The sequence below is a fragment of the Medicago sativa genome, chromosome 3 (assembly GCF_051527215.1).
Source record: "Medicago sativa cultivar Bolivia chromosome 3, Bolivia_mono, whole genome shotgun sequence".
Lineage (NCBI taxonomy): Eukaryota > Viridiplantae > Streptophyta > Magnoliopsida > Fabales > Fabaceae > Medicago > Medicago sativa.
In genome coordinates, this window is record NC_140751.1 from 38,613,152 (window position 1) to 38,631,406 (window position 18,255).

Genomic DNA, 18,255 nt, shown 5'->3' on the forward strand with positions numbered 1-18,255 from the left:
GAAAGCAATGATGGAAAAAGAGCATTCATGCCCAAAATTAAATTAAAAATAAATGTGAGTTTAGGACTTCCCTTTGTGCTTAGTAGAAAACAATTTCCTGTTAGACTAAGTTTTGCGATTACCAAAAATAAGTCACAAAGGCAGACCATTCCCAATGTCGGAATCTATCTTCCACGACATGTTTTCAGCCGGTCAATTATATGTAGCTTTATCAAGAGGAATTTTTCAAAATTCAACAAAAGTTCTCATTAAAGAAGGGAAAATAGAAGGAGAAGATGGAGACTTAATTTTATATGCAGGCAAACTAAATAGGTTGAGTTCAAAAATAATTTTGTTGTATACCTTGACAATATTTTGTTTATAAATCAATATATCAATAATTTCCATTAATATTTTAAAATTTAAAAATTTTAATCAAAATTATACAGACATAATAAAATAATCACATGTGTTAGCGGAGTAAAAAGAGCGGACAGACAGACACAATAGTGCCCGTCATTCCGCTAGTTATATATAAAGAAATCTACCCCTTCAGCACAATTTTGGGTTGGAATTTTCTTTCCAAAAATACCCTTAATTTTTTATTTTAATTTTAAATACAAATAACACATGTAACAAATAGATAATAATAAATTTATTTTAAGGAGAAAACTTACACACAATTCCTTATGAACTATTTTTACTGTTAGCCAATTATAAAATAACACGTGGATTACTAATCCATGTCACTAATCGTCCCTGTTAACCCTCTTTTACCTCCGTTAACCACAGATCAAACTCACAAAAAACTAGCACAAAACAAAAACTCATGTTACTTTTTTATCAGCTGATTTTATCTTGTACATCTGTGTTGTTCCCCTCAATGCAACCGACAAAGATTGCCAAGTATTTTCATATCCCTTCCACAAAAAACAGTATTTCCATATTACTTTATTACTTTCACAAAAAACAGTATTTCCATATTATTTTATTAATATAAGTTACTCTTCCTTAGCCTTTGATCAATTGTAAAAAACGTGAGCAAAAAATTATGGTAAAGATTGGACTTTAAATCCTCTAAAAAAATATTAGTAACAAACGTGAGCAAAAATAATGCTAAAGATTGGACTTTAAATCCTCTAAAAAAAATTAGTAACAAACGTGAGCAAAAAATATTGTTAAAGATTGGACTTTAAATCCTCTAAAAGAAGATTAGTAACAAACGTGAGCAAAAAATATTGTTAAAGATTGGACTTTAAATCCTCTAAAAAAAATATATTAGTAACAAATGTGAGAAATATTTTTTGTTAAAGATTTGACTTTAAATACTCTAAAAAAAGATTAGTATCAAACGTGAGCAAAAAATAATGTTAAAGATTGGACTTTAAATCTTCTGAAAAAAGATTAGTAACAAACGTGAACAAAATATAATATTAAAGATTGAACTTTAAATCCTCTAAAAGAAGATTAGTAACAAACGTGAGTAAAAAATATTGTTAATGATTGGACTTTAAATCTTCTAAAAAAAAGATTAGTAACAAACGTGAGTAAAAAATAATGTTAAAGATTGGACTTTAAATCCTCTAAAAAAATATTAGTAACAAACATGCATGAGCAAAAAATAATAATGTTAAAGATTGGACTTTAATCCTCTAAAATAAAGATTAGAACTCAAAATATTTTAGAAAAAGATTTGTTAGCGCTATATTAAATATTAATTATCTATCAGTTTCCAGGAGAAGAACATAATTTGTTGTCATTTGATGAGGTTGAAGGGGATACTCATAACTTATATCAACAGAAATCCCTAAACTCAATTGCTCAAAGAAGTATCCCACCACATATTTTATAGGTAAAAAAGGTGCACCTTTGATGTTGTTGCGAAACATAGACCCTAGATATGGCCTGTGTAATGGGACATGATTGTTATCTCGTGGTTTATTTAAGAATATGTTGGATATGGAAATCCTAACATAAAGCAATGATGGAAAAAGAGCATTCTTGCCCAAAATTAAATTAAAAATAAATGTGAGTTCAGGACTTCCCTTTGTGCTTAGTAGAAAACAGTTTCCCGTTAGACTAAGTTTTGCGATTACCATAAATAAGTCACAAGGGCAGACCATTCCCAATGTCGGAATCTATCTTCCACGACATGTTTTCAGCCATGGTCAATTATATGTAGCTTTATCAAGAAGAATTATTCAAAATTCAACAAAAGTTCTCATTAAAGAAGGGAAAATAGAAGGAGAAGATGGAGACTTAATTTTATATGCAGGCAAACTAAATAGGTTGAGTTCAAAAATAATTTTGTTGTATACCTTGACAATATTTTGTTTATAAATCAATATATCAATAATTTCCATTAATATTTAAAAATTTAAAAATTTTAATCAAAATTATACAGACATAATAAAATAATCACATGTGTTAGCGGAGTAAAAAGAGCAGACAGACAGACACAATAGTGCCCGTCATTCCGCTAGTTATATATAAAGAAATCTACCCCTTCAGCACAATTTTGGGTTGGACTTTTCTTTCCAAAAATACCCTTAATTTTTTATTTTAATTTTAAATACAAATAACACATGTAACAAATAGATAATAATAAATTTATATTAAGGAGAAAACTTACACACAATTCCTTATGAACTATTTTTACTGTTAGCCAATTATAAAATAACACGTGGATTACTAATCCATGTCACTAATCGTCCCTGTTAACCGTCTTTTACCTCCGTTAACCACAGATCAAACTCACAAAAAACTAGCACAAAACAAAAACTCATATTACTTTTTTATCAACTGATTTTATCTTGTACATCTGTGTTGTTCCCTGTAACAGCCCGATTTTTCGCTAGATTTATTTTATTTATTATTTATGTGTGCTATACGTGCTGATGTGTGATTATTTGCCTCTGTGTGTATTTTTGGTTGGGATTCGTAGAATTCGGTGTTAGAAGGGTATTTTAGACATTTTGGACTTAGGGGTATTTTGGTCATTTTGAGGGCAGGGGTAATTTTGTAATTTTTGCTGAAAGTTATTTTTAGTGCTTAGTGAGGGTTTTATTTTACTAAGTGTTGGAGAGTGTAGTAATTATTTTAATTACCATTAAGTGACCGTTAGTGTTATAATTTACCATTAAGTGAGTAGTGACATTTTGAGTTTTAGAATAGAAATGGGTTAGGCCCATTAAGGTTTAAGAGATAAGCCCAATTGAGTAGAGCTAGTATATAAACTCTAGTTGTTGGTGAAACTAGGTTTTACAAACATTTATCATTTCATTTCATTTGAGAGAAGAGATAGAGATAGAGAGAAGAAAGGGTTTGAAGAGATTGAAGAGGAAGGTTAGAGCTAGAAGAGGGATTCATCATCTAGGAGCTAAATTGAAGCTTGGGGTAGAGATTCTTGGTGTTAGAGGTAAGAGGGTTAGATTTCAACCATAATTCATATCTTTTTCTCTTTACCCATTTTGTTAAATTGATGAATTGAATCTAATTGTTGTAAAATTCGTGCATAATTGTTGTTGTTATGTTTGGGAACATGATTTATATGATAATTGCATGTTAGTATGTGAATTAACATGTTTAAATGCATAGTTGTTGGTGCTTTGTGTTCTTGAGCAAGTTTGATGAGAAATGAAGTTGTGATAATGAATTGTGCATGAATTTGTGTTCATTAGTTGTTGTTATTGATTTGAAACATGTTGTTGTTGGATTGGTGCTTTGGATATTAAGATTGATGATTTGATGACGAGATTTTGGGTCGTTGTTGAAAGTTGAGGAAGTGATGATATTTTGGTGAATTTTGTTATGTTGATGAATTTGATGTGTTGATGTGTTAATCTCAAAACTTATGCAAGTTTAAGTGTTTTGAAGTTTATGTGACCTATGAACATCTTTGGGATTGAGTTTTGAGGTTGGGATGATCAAAATTGGGATTTTGGGGTAAAAAGGGGTTGGAACCGTCACATTTTGAACTGCTGTGAAGCCCAGAATCGGCCACCGATTTGCCAAAATCGGCCACCGATTTCTGGGTTGATTTTCCAGTTTTGACTCGGGAAAAATCGGCCACCGATTTCCCAAAATCGGCCACCGATTTCCCAAAATCGGCCACCGATTTTGTCAGGCGAATCTGGGAAATATTCACGTTTTTCACCCTTTTTCGTTTTGAATTGGCTTTTGGTGTAACCATGAAAGTTGTAGATAATTTTGTTAGCTTTCCAATGGCTTTGGTTTGACTTGAAAATGATTTTTGGTTTTTGAGTTATGATTAAAATACTCCAAGGAGGTCTTAGAGACATTTTACGAAAAATCCGCATAACTATTTCTAAGTCGACCCAAACCTTATGGATTGCTTCTAAACTTCGAAACTTGAGTTTTATGAGTTCAATAAAGGTGTTTAATGGTATTTAAACTATTATGTGGTGAATCTAACTTGTTTTGATTTGAAAATGGAAATTTTTGTGAAAAGTGATAAAGGGAGACGAACCTTGTGATTTTCATGAATTAATCGTATTTGGCCGATGAAATGCTTATGTAACCTCTACTACACACATATGTGAATTGTGAGAATACAAGGCATAGGCAATTAAGCTTGTTTACTTGGTTTTGACTCAAATGTTCAATTAATTCATTGTTGTGATTTTGAGAGACGAACTTGACTAAAGATGACTTTTGTCAATCAATTGATTGTGAATCCTTTATGGAGAGTTATTATATGTTATGTGAGGATGATTAGTGGTGTGTTTATGTGACAACTACATGTTGTGTGATTTTTGGATGTTGTTGGTGATTGTATATATGATATGTGGTGGTGAATTGTTAATGATTGCATATATACAAGTATTGGTGATGGTGAGGTGATTATTGTTTGTGTGAACATATGCATTGTAGTTGAGTCATATGTTCATGCATACATGACTGATGGTGGTGGATTTATATCCAATGGAGGTGATTACGATGTTTTTGTTGCATCGAAGGTGACGACCTTGAGGTGTTTGGTACCACATGCATCTAGATGAGTCTAGAGACATTGCATAAACTGTTGGTGGATTGGATTGCATTAAGATGTGTTTGATGATTGATTGTTGCTAATTGTACTTGCGGATTGAATTGTTAATTGTTGATTGACAAGGTGAGGTTGTGATATGTGTAAGATACACTTGTGGATATGAACTTGATATAATGATATTGAATGATCTTGGATTATTTACATGGTGTGAATATTGTGGAACTATGTATGAATTGTCATTCTTTATCCTTGATTATATCTTCCATTTCCAAAGTTCTTATTAATCTTATATGGATTATGATGATGTAATGCTAACCCTCAGTGGTTTACCACCTACCTTTCCGTATGGACGGGTAGATGGAGTGCAGGATGCTTAGTCTGTTTTGCTTGATGATGCCGAGGAGTGGAGTTCCTCTTTATTTGCAAGTGTTTAGATTAGGGCTCTGATCTAGGATAGTTCTTGCATGTTGCTTTATTGACTATGTATTTTGGAGTTGAGATATTGTTACATTTGAGATATGGAGGATATATTTTTATTATATTGAGATTGGGAGATGTTTATGGATTATATGTGTATGTTCCGCTGCTATGTATTGTGGTTTATTCGAAGACGTAGCATCTATTTCTAGAATATGGTTGTATATTCGTGCGTTTTACCGCTTATTAGAAATAGGGTGTTACAAGTTGGTATCAGAGCCGTGGTCAGTCTTGTTTGGACTAATAGACTAGTGTATGTTGATTTACCCTGTTAGTATGTGAATGGTAATGAGTTACCTTCGGTACTTGTTCTTGTGTTGTTGTGCTGTTGTTCTTATCTGTTGGTTGGTTTTGTGTAGAAGTGAGATGGCTGGTGGTAGAGATGATGCAGCGATTGCTCAGGTTTGGCTTCGATGGCTCAAGTGTTGGCTCAAGCTAATGAGCAGGCGGCAGTTGGTCATCGTGATCCTGGTGAGGCGGAGGAGCGAAGGTTGGATCGTTTCTTGCGAAACAGTCCGCCGACGTTCAAGGGTAGATATGACCCGGATGGAGCTCAGAGTTGGGTGCAGGCCATGGAGAGGATCTTCCGTGCTATGGTGACTAGTGAGGACCAGAAGGTCAGGTTGGCTACTCATATGCTTGCAGAGGAGGCTGAGTATTGGTGGACCAATGCTAAGAGAAGGCTTGAGGCTGGTGGAGCTGTGACTTGGGCTAGGTTCAAGACTGAGTTTTTGAGGAAGTACTTTCCTGAGGATTTGAGGACTAAGAAGGAAGTGGAGTTCTTGAACTTGAAGCAAGAGAACCGTTCAGTGGCTGAGTATGCGGCAAAGTTTGAGGAGCTTTCGAGGTTTTGCCCGTACATCAATGCGGAGGATGCTATGGTCTCTAAGTGTGTAAAGTTTGAGAGTGGCTTGAGGCCCGACATCTACCAGTATATGTGTATTCAGGAGATCCGTGATTTTGATACTTTGGTGCATAAGTGTCGTATGTTTGATGATGCTGGAAGGGCTAAGGTTAATCACTACAAGGCTCAAAATGAGAAGAAAGGAAAGGGGCATGGATTTGGGAAGCCGTACAACAAAGACAAAGGCAAGAAGAGAGAATCTGGTGGAGGTTCTAAGGTGAATGTTGCTGAGGTGAGGTGCTACAAGTGTGGCACATTGGGTCATTTTGCTAATGATTGCAAGAGTGGTGAGAAGTGCTACAAGTGTGGAGAAGCAGGTCACAAGGCTGCTGAGTGCAAGAAGGAGATCACTTGCTACAATTGTGGTGAGAAGGGGCATATCAGTACTAAGTGTACCAAGCCGAAGAAGGCGGCGGGGAAGGTGTTTGCATTGAATGCGGAAGAGGTGGAGCATCCTGATAATCTCATCTGAGGTATGTGTTTTATCAATAGTACTCCTTTGATTGCAATTATTGATACTGGTGCTACTCATTCTTTTATCGCGGCGAGTTGTGTTGAGCGTTTCGGTTTGGTTGTGACTCCGTTGTCTCGTGGGATGGTTATTGATACCCCGGCTAGTGGTTCAGTGACTACTTCTTTAGTGTGTGTTAAGTGTCCTGTTAGTTTTGGTAATGTTGACTTTGAGTTGGATCTTGTGTGTCTTCTGTTGAAGCATATGGACGTAATTTTTGGTATGGATTGGATGTTGACTTTTGGTGTTAACATTAATTGTTTGACCAAGAGTATAACATTTTCTAAACCGGTAGCTGAAGAAGGTGGAAGGTTCTTAACCGCGGAGCAAGTGAAGAAGTCTTTGGATGGCGAAGCTTGTGTGTTCAGGATGTTTGCTTCCTTGAAGGAGAATAGTGAGAAAGGAGTTGGTGATTTGCCGGTAGTGCAAGAATTTCCAGAAGTTTTTCTGGACGACATTACCGAGTTACCACCGGAGAGAGAGGTTGAGTTTGCAATTGATTTGGTACCTGGAACGAGTCCTATTTCGATTGCGCCTTATCGGACGTCTGCATCAGAATTGGGTGAGTTGAAGAAACAGTTGGAAGAGTTGCTCGAGAAACAGTTTATCAGGCCGAGTGTTTCTCCGTGGGGCGCTCCAGTGTTGTTGGTTAAGAAGAAAGATGGAAGCATGAGGTTGTGTGTGGATTATCGGCAGTTGAACAAGGTGACAATCAAGAATCGGTATCCGCTCCCGAGGATTGATGATTTGATGGATCAGTTGGTTGGTGCGGAAGTGTTTAGCAAGATTGATTTGAGATCAGGATATCATCAGATTAGAGTGAAGGCGGAAGATATATCCAAAACTGCGTTCAGAACGAGGTATGGACACTATGAGTATTCTGTGATGCCATTTGGAGTGTCTAATGTGCCAGGTGTCTTCATGGAATATATGAATAGGATATTTCATCCTTTTCTGGACCGTTTTGTGGTGGTGTTTATAGATGATATTTTGGTGTATTCGAAGTCTGAAGAAGAGCATGTCGAGCATTTGAGGATTGTGTTGGGAGTCTTGAAGGAGAATACGTTGTTTGCTAAGTTGTCGAAGTGTGAGTTTTGGTTGCGGGAAGTGAGTTTCCTTGGTCATGTGATTTCTAAAGGTGGTATTGTCGTGGATCCGTCGAAGGTTGATGCAGTGTTGCAGTGGGAATCACCTAAGTCCGTATTTGAGGTTAGAAGCTTTCTTGGATTGGCAGGTTACTATCGGAGGTTCATTGAGGGATTCTCTAAGTTGGCGTTGCCATTGACGCAGTTGACTCGGAAAGGACAAGCTTATGTTTGGGATGCTAAGTATGAGAAGAGTTTCCAAGAGTTGAAGAAGAGGTTGACTTCAGCCCCAGTGTTGATTTTGCCGAATCCGAAGGAATCTTTTGTTGTTTATTGTGATGCTTCTAAGATGGGTCTTGGTGGTGTGCTTATGCAGAATCGTCAGGTTGTGGCTTATGCTTCCAGGCAGTTGAAAGTGCATGAGAAGAATTATCCAACTCATGACTTAGAATTAGCGGCTGTCGTGTATGTGTTGAAGATTTGGAGGCATTATCTGTATGGTTCTAAGTTTGAAGTGTTTAGTGACCATAAGAGTTTGAAGTACTTGTTTGACCAGAAAGAGTTAAATATGAGGCAGAGGAGATGGTTGGAGTATCTTAAGGATTTTGACTTCCAGTTGAGCTATCATCCTGGAAAGGCCAATGTTGTTGCTGATGCTTTGAGTAGGAAGTCATTGCATATGTCCGCTTTGATGATGAAAGAGTTGGAGTTGATTGAGCAGTTTCGAGACTTGAGTTTAGTTAGCGAGTTAACGCCGGATGGTGTGAGGTTGGGAATGTTGAAGCTGACAAGTAATATTGTGGAGGAGATCAAGAATGGTCAAAAGGAAGATTTGGAACTTGTAGATCGAGTGGTGTTGGTTAATCAAGGCAAAGGTGGAGACTTTAGATTGGATGAGAACGGTGTTTTGATGTTTCGTGATCGTGTTTGTGTGCCAAGTGTTCTTGAGCTTAAGAGACAGATTTTGGAAGAAGGTCATAGAAGTAGTTTGAGTATTCATCCAGGAGCGACTAAGATGTACCAAGATTTGAAGAGGTTGTTTTGGTGGCCTGGAATGAAGAAAGAGATCGCAGAGTTTGTGTATGCTTGTTTGGTTTGTCAGAAGTCTAAGATTGAACATCAGAAACCGTCGGGTTTGATGCAACCGTTGTTTGTGCCAGAGTGGAAGTGGGACAGTATCTCTATGGACTTTGTTGGAGCGTTACCGAAGACTGTTAAGGGTTTTGATTCGATTTGGGTGATTGTTGATCGGTTGACAAAGTCGGCACATTTTGTTGCTATCAAGACCGGTATGTCTGTGGCGAAGTTGGCCGAGATCTACATTGAGCAGATTGTTAGATTGCATGGTATTCCTTCTAGTATTGTGTCGGATCGGGATCCGAAGTTTACTTCAAAGTTTTGGGAGAGTTTGCAAGTTGCTTTGGGAACTAAGTTGAGGTTGAGTTCTGCTTATCATCCTCAGACTGATGGTCAGACAGAGAGGACTATTCAGAGTTTGGAAGATTTGTTGAGAGCTTGTGTGTTGGAGCAAGGTGTCAGTTGGATTGAATGTTTACCGTTGATTGAGTTTACTTACAACAACAGTTTTCATTCTAGTATTGGAATGGCACCGTTCGAAGCTTTGTATGGTCGAAGATGTAGGACGCCGTTGTGTTGGTATGAGTCAGGAGAGAGTGCTTTGTTAGGACCGGAAGTTGTGCAAGAGACGACCGAGAAGGTTAAGATGATTCAAGAGAAGATGAAAGTGTCTCAGAGTAGACAGAAGAGTTATCATGATAAGAGGAGGAAAGATATTGAGTTTCAGGTTGGTGATCATGTGTTTTTGAGAGTGAATCCTGTAACCGGTGTTGGACGTGCTTTGAAGTGTCGGAAGTTGACTCCTCGTTTTGTTGGACCGTTTGAGATTGTTGAGAAGGTAGGGGTTGTAGCGTATCGGATTGCGTTACCACCATCTTTGTCGAATCTTCATGATGTGTTTCATGTGTCTCAGTTGCGGAAGTATGTGTATGATGCGTCTCACGTGATTCAAGTGGATGATTTGGAAGTAAGAGATAATTTGACTGTTGAGACTTGGCCAGTGAGGATTGAGGATCGTGAAGTGAAACGTTTGCGTGGCAAGGAGGTCGTTTTGGTTAAAGTGATTTGGGTTGGACCGACTGGGGAGAGTGCCACTTGGGAATCAGAGAGTAGGATGAGGGTTGCGTATCTAGAGTTGTTTCCTTCAGGTAATTTTCGAGGGCGAAATTCTTTTTAGTGGGGGAGAGTTGTAACAGCCCGATTTTTCGCTAGATTTATTTTATTTATTATTTATGTGTGCTATACGTGCTGATGTGTGATTATTTGCCTCTGTGTGTATTTTTGGTTGGGATTCGTAGAATTCGGTGTTAGAAGGGTATTTTAGACATTTTGGACTTAGAGGTATTTTGGTCATTTTGAGGGCAGGGGTAATTTTGTAATTTTTGCTGAAAGTTATTTTTAGTGCTTAGTGAGGGTTTTATTTTACTAAGTGTTGGAGAGTGTAGTAATTATTTTAATTACCATTAAGTGACCGTTAGTGTTATAATTTACCATTAAGTGAGTAGTGACATTTTGAGTGTTAGAATAGAAATGGGTTAGGCCCATTAAGGTTTAAGAGATAAGCCCTATTGAGTAGAGCTAGTATATAAACTCTAGTTGTTGGTGAAACTAGGTTTTACAAACATTTATCATTTCATTTCATTTGAGAGAAGAGATAGAGATAGAGAGAAGAAAGGGTTTAAAGAGATTGAAGAGGAAGGTTAGAGCTAGAAGAGGGATTCACCATCTAGGAGCTAAATTGAAGCTTGGGGTAGAGATTCTTGGTGTTAGAGGTAAGAGGGTTAGATTTCAACCATAATTCATATCTTTTTCTCTTTACCCATTTTGTTAAATTGATGAATTGAATCTAATTGTTGTAAAATTCGTGCATAATTGTTGTTGTTATGTTTGGGAACATGGTTTATATGATAATTGCATGTTAGTATGTGAATTAACATGTTTAAATGCATAGTTGTTGGTGCTTTGTGTTCTTGAGCAAGTTTGATGAGAAATGAAGTTGTGATAATGAATTGTGCATGAATTTGTGTTCATTAGTTGTTGTTATTGATTTGAAACATGTTGTTGTTGGATTGGTGCTTTGGGTATTAAGATTGATGATTTGATGAAGAGATTTTGGGTCGTTGTTGAAAGTTGAGGAAGTGATGATATTTTGGTGAATTTTGTTATGTTGATGAATTTGATGTGTTGATGTGTTAATCTCAAAACTTATGCAAGTTTAAGTGTTTTGAAGTTTATGTGACCTATGAACATCTTTGGGATTGAGTTTTGAGGTTGGGATGATCAAAATTGGGATTTTGGGGTAAAAAGGGGTTGGAACCGTCACATTTTGAACTGCTGTGAAGCCCAGAATGGGCCACCGATTTGCCAAAATCGGCCACCGATTTCTCGGTTGATTTTCCAGTTTTGACTCGGGAAAAATCGGCCACCGATTTCCCAAAATCGGCCACCGATTTTGTCAGGCGAATCTGGGAAATATTCACGTTTTTCACCCTTTTTCGTTTTGAATTGGCTTTTGGTGTAAACATGAAAGTTGTAGATAATTTTGTTAGCTTTCCAATGGCTTTGGTTTGACTTGAAAATGATTTTTGGTTTTTGAGTTATGATGAAAATACTCCAAGGAGGTCTTAGAGACATTTTACGAAAAATCCGCATAACTATTTCTAAGTCGACCCAAACCTTATGGATTGCTTCTAAACTTCGAAACTTGAGTTTTATGAGTTCAATAAAGGTGTTTAATGGTATTTAAATTATGATGTGGTGAATCTAACTTGTTTTGATTTGAAAATGGAAATTTTTGTGAAAAGTGATAAAGGGAGACGAACCTTGTGATTTTCATGAATTAATCGTATTTGGCCGATGAAATGCTTATGTAACCTCTACTGCACACATATGTGAATTGTGAGAATACAAGGCATAGGCAATTGAGCTTGTTTACTTGGTTTTGACTCAAATGTTCAATTAATTCATTGTTGTGATTTTGAGAGACGAACTTGACTAAAGATGACTTTTGTGAATCAATTGATTGTGAATCCTTTATGGAGAGTTATTATATGTTATGTGAGGATGATTAGTGGTGTGTTTATGTGACAACTACATGTTGTGTGATTTTTGGATGTTGTTGGTGATTGTATATATGATATATGGTGGTGAATTGTTAATGATTGCATATATACAAGTATTGTTGATGGTGAGGTGATTATTGTTTGTGTGAACATATGCATTGTAGTTGAGTCATATGTTCATGCATACATGACTGATGGTGGTGGATTTATATCAAATGGAGGTGATTACGATGTTTTTGTTGCATCGAAGGTGACGACCTTGAGGTGTTTGGTACCACATGCATCTAGATGAGTCTAGAGACATTGCATAAACTGTTGGTGGATTGGATTGCATTAAGATGTGTTTGATGATTGATTGTTGCTAATTGTACTTGCGGATTGAATTGTTAATTGTTGATTGACAAGGTGAGGTTGTGATATGTGTAAGATACACTTGTGGATATGAACTTGATATGATGATATTGAATGATCTTGGATTATTTACATGTTGTGAATATTGTGGAACTATGTATGAATTGTCATTCTTTATCTTTGATTATATCTTCCATTTCCAAAGTTCTTATTAATCTTATATGGATTATGATGATGTAATGCTAACCCTCAGTGGTTTACCACCTACCTTTCCGTATGGACGGGTAGATGGAGTGCAGGATGCTTAGTCTGTTTTGCTTGATGATGCCGAGGAGTGGAGTTCCTCTTTATTTGCAAGTGTCTAGATTAGGGCTCTGATCTAGGATAGTTCTTGCATGTTGCTTTATTGACTATGTATTTTGGAGTTGAGATATTGTTACATTTGAGATATGGAGGATATATTTTTATTATATTGAGATTGGGAGATGTTTGTGGATTATATGTGTATGTTCCGCTGCTATGTGATGTGACATGATCTTTATGCATGTATGTATTGTGGTTTATTCGAAGACGTATCATCTATTTCTAGAATATGGTTGTATATTCGCGCGTTTTACCGCTTATTAGAAATAGGGTGTTACATTCCCCTCAATGCAACCGACAAAGATTGCCAAGTATTTTCATATCCCTTCCACAAAAAACAGTATTTCCATATTATTTTATTACTTTCACAAAAAACAGTATTTCCATATTATTTTATTAATATAAGTTACTCTTCCTTAGCCTTTGATCAATTGTAAAAAACGTGAGCAAAAAATTATGGTAAAGATTGGACTTTAAATCCTCTAAAAAAATATTAGTAACAAACGTGAGCAAAAAATAATGCTAAAGATTGGACTTTAAATTCTCTAAAAAAAATTAGTAACAAACGTGAGCAAAAAATGTTGTTAAAGATTGGACTTGAAATCCTCGAAAAAAAAAAGATTAGTACCAAACGTGAGCAAAAAATATTGTTAAAGATTGGACTTTAAATCCTCTAAAAGAAGATTAGTAACAAACGTGAGCAAAAAATATTGTTAAAGATTGGACTTTAAATCCTCTAAAAAAATTTTTAGTAACAAACGTGAGAAATATTTTTTGTTAAAGATTTGACTTTAAATACTCTAAAAAAAGATTAGTATCAAACGTGAGCAAAAAATAATGTTAAAGATTGGACTTTAAATCTTCTGAAAAAAGATTAGTAACAAACGTGAGCAAAATATAATATTAAAGATTGAACTTTGAATCCTCTAAAAGAAGATTAGTAACAAACATGAGTAAAAAATATTGTTAATGATTGGACTTTAAATCTTCTAAAAAAAAGATTAGTAACAAACGTGAGTAAAAAATAATGTTAAAGATTGGACTTTAAATCCTCTAAAAAAATATTAGTAACAAACATGCATGAGCAAAAAATAATAATGTTAAAGATTGGACTTTAAATCCTCTAAAATAAAGATTAGAACTCAAAATATTTTAGAAAAAGATTTGTTAGCGCTATATTAAATATTAATTATCTATCAGTTTCCAGGAGAAGAACATAATTTGTTGTCATTTGATGAGGTTGAAGGGGATACTCATAACTTATATCAACAGAAATCCCTAAACTCAATTGCTCAAAGAAGTATCCCACCACATATTTTATAGGTAAAAAAGGTGCGCCTTTGATGTTGTTGCGAAACATATACCCTAGATATGGCCTGTGTAATGGAACACGATTGTTATCTCGTGGTTTATTTAAGGATATGTTGGATATGGAAATCCTAACAGAAAGCAATGATGGAAAAAGAGCATTCTTGCCCAAAATTAAATTAAAAATAATTGTGAGTTCAGGACTTCCCTTTGTGCTTAGTAGAAAACAGTTTCCCGTTAGACTAAGTTTTGCGATTACCATAAATAAGTCACAAGGGCAGACCATTCCCAATGTCGAAATCTATCTTCCACGACATGTTTTCAGCCATGGTCAATTATATGTAGCTTTATCAAGAGAAATTTTTCAAAATTCAACAAAAATTCTCGTTAATGAACTGAAAATAGAAGGAGAAGATGGTTGTTTTTGGATTGATGATGAGGATTGAAAATATGCTCTGGAGATTTTTTATGCGATTTTAACACTGTTCACTTTAGGAAACCCACTTTCAAAGAAAACCACCCACCACCACCAAACCGCCTCCACACACCATGACCACCGCCCCAAATTCTGATCCCAATCCACAAAAATTTGTTGTTCCTTGGCCTTGTATGCAAGCATATGATATCCCTTCACCCAAACCAATCACCAAAACCACCATCAGCACCACCAATACAACCATGCAGCAAAAAACTTTTGCCCAAGCCCTAACCAATGTTTGTGATATACCACTGAGCCAGCTTCCTCAACCATGTTTGAAGGGCGATCAGCTAGCAATTGAGATCCCTGAAGATGAGTACTTAGCAGGAGTTGAAGAATGCAAATTTGGCTTACAAGGGAGAATCATCTGGCCAAAAGGGTCAAGTCCAATCACCATTGAAAACTTGCGCAGTAAGTTGTCTGTGTTGTGGAAATCCATTGGTAGGTGGGGAATCACATCTATTGGCAAAGGTTTTTATGAGTTCACGTTTTCAACCCTTGAGGACATGAAAAGGGTTAGGTCAGTAGGCTCTTGGTCTTTGAATCCAGGTATTTTAAAGCTTTTTGCTTGGTCAAAAGAGTTTAACCCTAATTTACAACAACAGACAACTGCACACGTTTGGTTGCGTATTTACGGTTTGTCGCAAGAATACTAGAGGAAAAAAATTCTATTTGCTATTGCATCCAGTGTAGGTACGCCGATATGCACAGACTCAATCACTAGTAAGCCTAGAATAGAGAGATCATTCGGACACTTTGCACGTGTGTTGGTTGATTTAGACCTGAGTCAGGAACTGAGATACAGGGTTCTTGTCGAAAGAAAAGGTTATGCGTTTTTTGTGGATTTTGAGTACGAGAATCTTCCGGATTTCTGTACACATTGTAATTTCTCTGGCCACTCCTTGGAAAATTGCAAAAGATTGAAAGAAAATAAGGGTAAACAACCTTTGGTGTCTAATTCTAAGCCTCGGCAGGAATTTGTTCAGAAGACTAAACCGGCAGAAGTGGTGCCTGGAGAGTTACATACTAGAAGCAAGGATGATGTTGATCTAGAGATTGAAGTGAATGGAATACTAGAAGCACAGCTTGAAAAACAGAACAAGGATGCAACTAATGTCGTGAATGCTTGTGTTGATGATGAATCTCAAAGTAGCGATGATTCTGAGTTTGTGGAGGCCACGCAGCAAAACTTTGATTCTGAAAGCAGCGCTGGTTCTAGTTCAAAAAACACTGAGGAGGTTGTCCAACAGAACATGGAATTTCTCAAAGCTTCTTGGGCAAACTTGGCAGAAACCGCAGATAATGATGATTTACAAGAGTCTGCACCTTCAGCTCATGATAACAGGCAAGTTGTTCCCATTTTAAACCCTAATGTTGAACCTAATGACATCCATGCTGAACATACTACCAATACACATTTAGATACAGTTGGTTTTCAACAGGTCATATCTAGAAATTCCAAAAAATTGAATAAAGTTACTGTAGTACAGAAAGCTTCTGGTATTAAGAATAACTACCCAATTAGATCAAGGGTTGGTGCATCCAAATCCTTGAAATGAAGTGTCTCTACTGGAACCTCAGGGGGATTGCCAACTCCCCAACTAGGTTGGCTCTTAAGAAACTTATAGTTACTAATAAACCTGACTTTATTTTTGTGTCCGAACCTTGGCTTGATATTTCAAAATTTTCCAGTTTTTGGCTTCACAGACTTGGTTACAAATTGTTTAGTGTCAACAATAGAGGTAATATCTCCCCTAACCTTTGGTGTTTTTGTTCCATAAACCTGAACCCTGTTATCATTCACATTGATGAGCAGCTTGTCTCTTTTCAAATTGTCCACAATGGTAAAACTTTTGCTATTGCTGCCATATATGCATCAACTTGTCACATAAAAAGAAGAATCCTATGGGATACCCTCACCCACCTCCTAACCAGCCATCCCCTCCCTTGGTGCATGATAGGGGATTTCAATACCATATTAGGCACTCATGAACAAAGAAGTAACTTTAGGCCTCTTGCAACCCCCATCAATGACTTTCAAACTTGGTCCGACTTAAACAACCTCATCCATATCCAAACTAGAGGTGCAGCATTCACTTGGTCCAATGGTAGAAGAGGAAGATACCATATTCAAAGACGTTTAGACAGAGTCATTTGTAATCAAGAATGGTTCAATGTGTGCAATTCGGTTAGCTGCTCTACTCTTACCAAACTCAGATCCGATCATTTTCCACTGTTATTTGAATTCAAAAATGATGATATTCATTATGTCTCTCAATTCAAATTCTTGAAAATATGGATTGCTCATGAGGATTGTATTAATGTGGTCAAAAACAGTTGGAATACTCCCTTTGTAGGTTGTCCTATGTATATACTATCTGAAAAACTCAAACACTTGAAACAAGCTTTAAAGTTATGGAATGTCAACACTTTTGGAAATGTGCACAATCAAGTGAAGAATGCCAAAGACAAAGTAGAAAAAATTCAAGAAGAAATAGACAGTGTAGGTCATTCTGATGATCTCATGCTTGCTGAAAAGAATGCGCAGATTGGTTTAGAGGAAGCTTTGAATATTGAAGAGATATTTTGGCAACAAAAATCCAAAATCAAATGGCATAGTGAAGGTGACCGCAATACAACATACTTCCATAGAGTGGCCAAGATCAAAAATGCCTCCAACCTTATTACCTCCATTTCTAATGGTGATACTGTGTTAACTGACCCTAAAGATATCTCTGAGCATATTGTCAATCACTTCTCTTCCATCTTCAACAATACTACAAATACTATAGATAATGGTTTAGTGAATGAAGTGATCCCATCTTTGATCACAGATAGAATTAACAACATGCTTACTCTTATTCCCTCTGATGAGGAAATCCATCAAGCAGTTTTTTCATTAAATAAAGATAGTGCCCCTGGTCCTGATGGATTTGGAGCACTATTTTTTCAAACTTTTTGGAACATTGTCAAAAATGATGTTTCAAAGGCTATTTTACAATTTTTTACAACTGGTTGGATTTTGCCAAATTTTAATGCTAACAACATTGTGCTTATTCCTAAAACTAACAATGCAGCTTCTGTAGGTGATTATAGACCAATTGCAATTGCTAATTTCAAGTTCAAAATCATCTCTAAAATCATTGCAGACAGGCTTGCAAAGATTATGCCAGCAATTACATCTATTCAACAGAGAGGTTTTATCAAAGGGAGATCTATTAAAGATTGCATTTGTCTCACATCTGAAGCCATCAACTTACTGAACAAAAGATCCCATGGAGGAAATTTGGCTATGAAAATAGATATTGCTAAGGCCTTTGACACTCTTGATTGGAACTTCCTTCTTAATGTTCTAAAGAAGTTTGGTTTTAATGAGAGATTCTGCAAATGGATCCATTCCATTCTCTTATCCGCAAAACTTTCAGTCTCTATCAATGGTAAATTACATGGTTACTTCTCTTGCTCTAGAGGAGTGAGACAAGGAGATCCCTTATCCCCTCTTCTCTTCTGCCTTGCTGAAGAAGTTATTAGCAGAAGTTTGACTAGACATGTTGTGAATGGCAAGCTGAAACTGATGCAAGGTACTAGAGACATTGCAATTCCTTCCCACATCCTTTATGCTGATGACATGATGATATTTTGCAAAGGT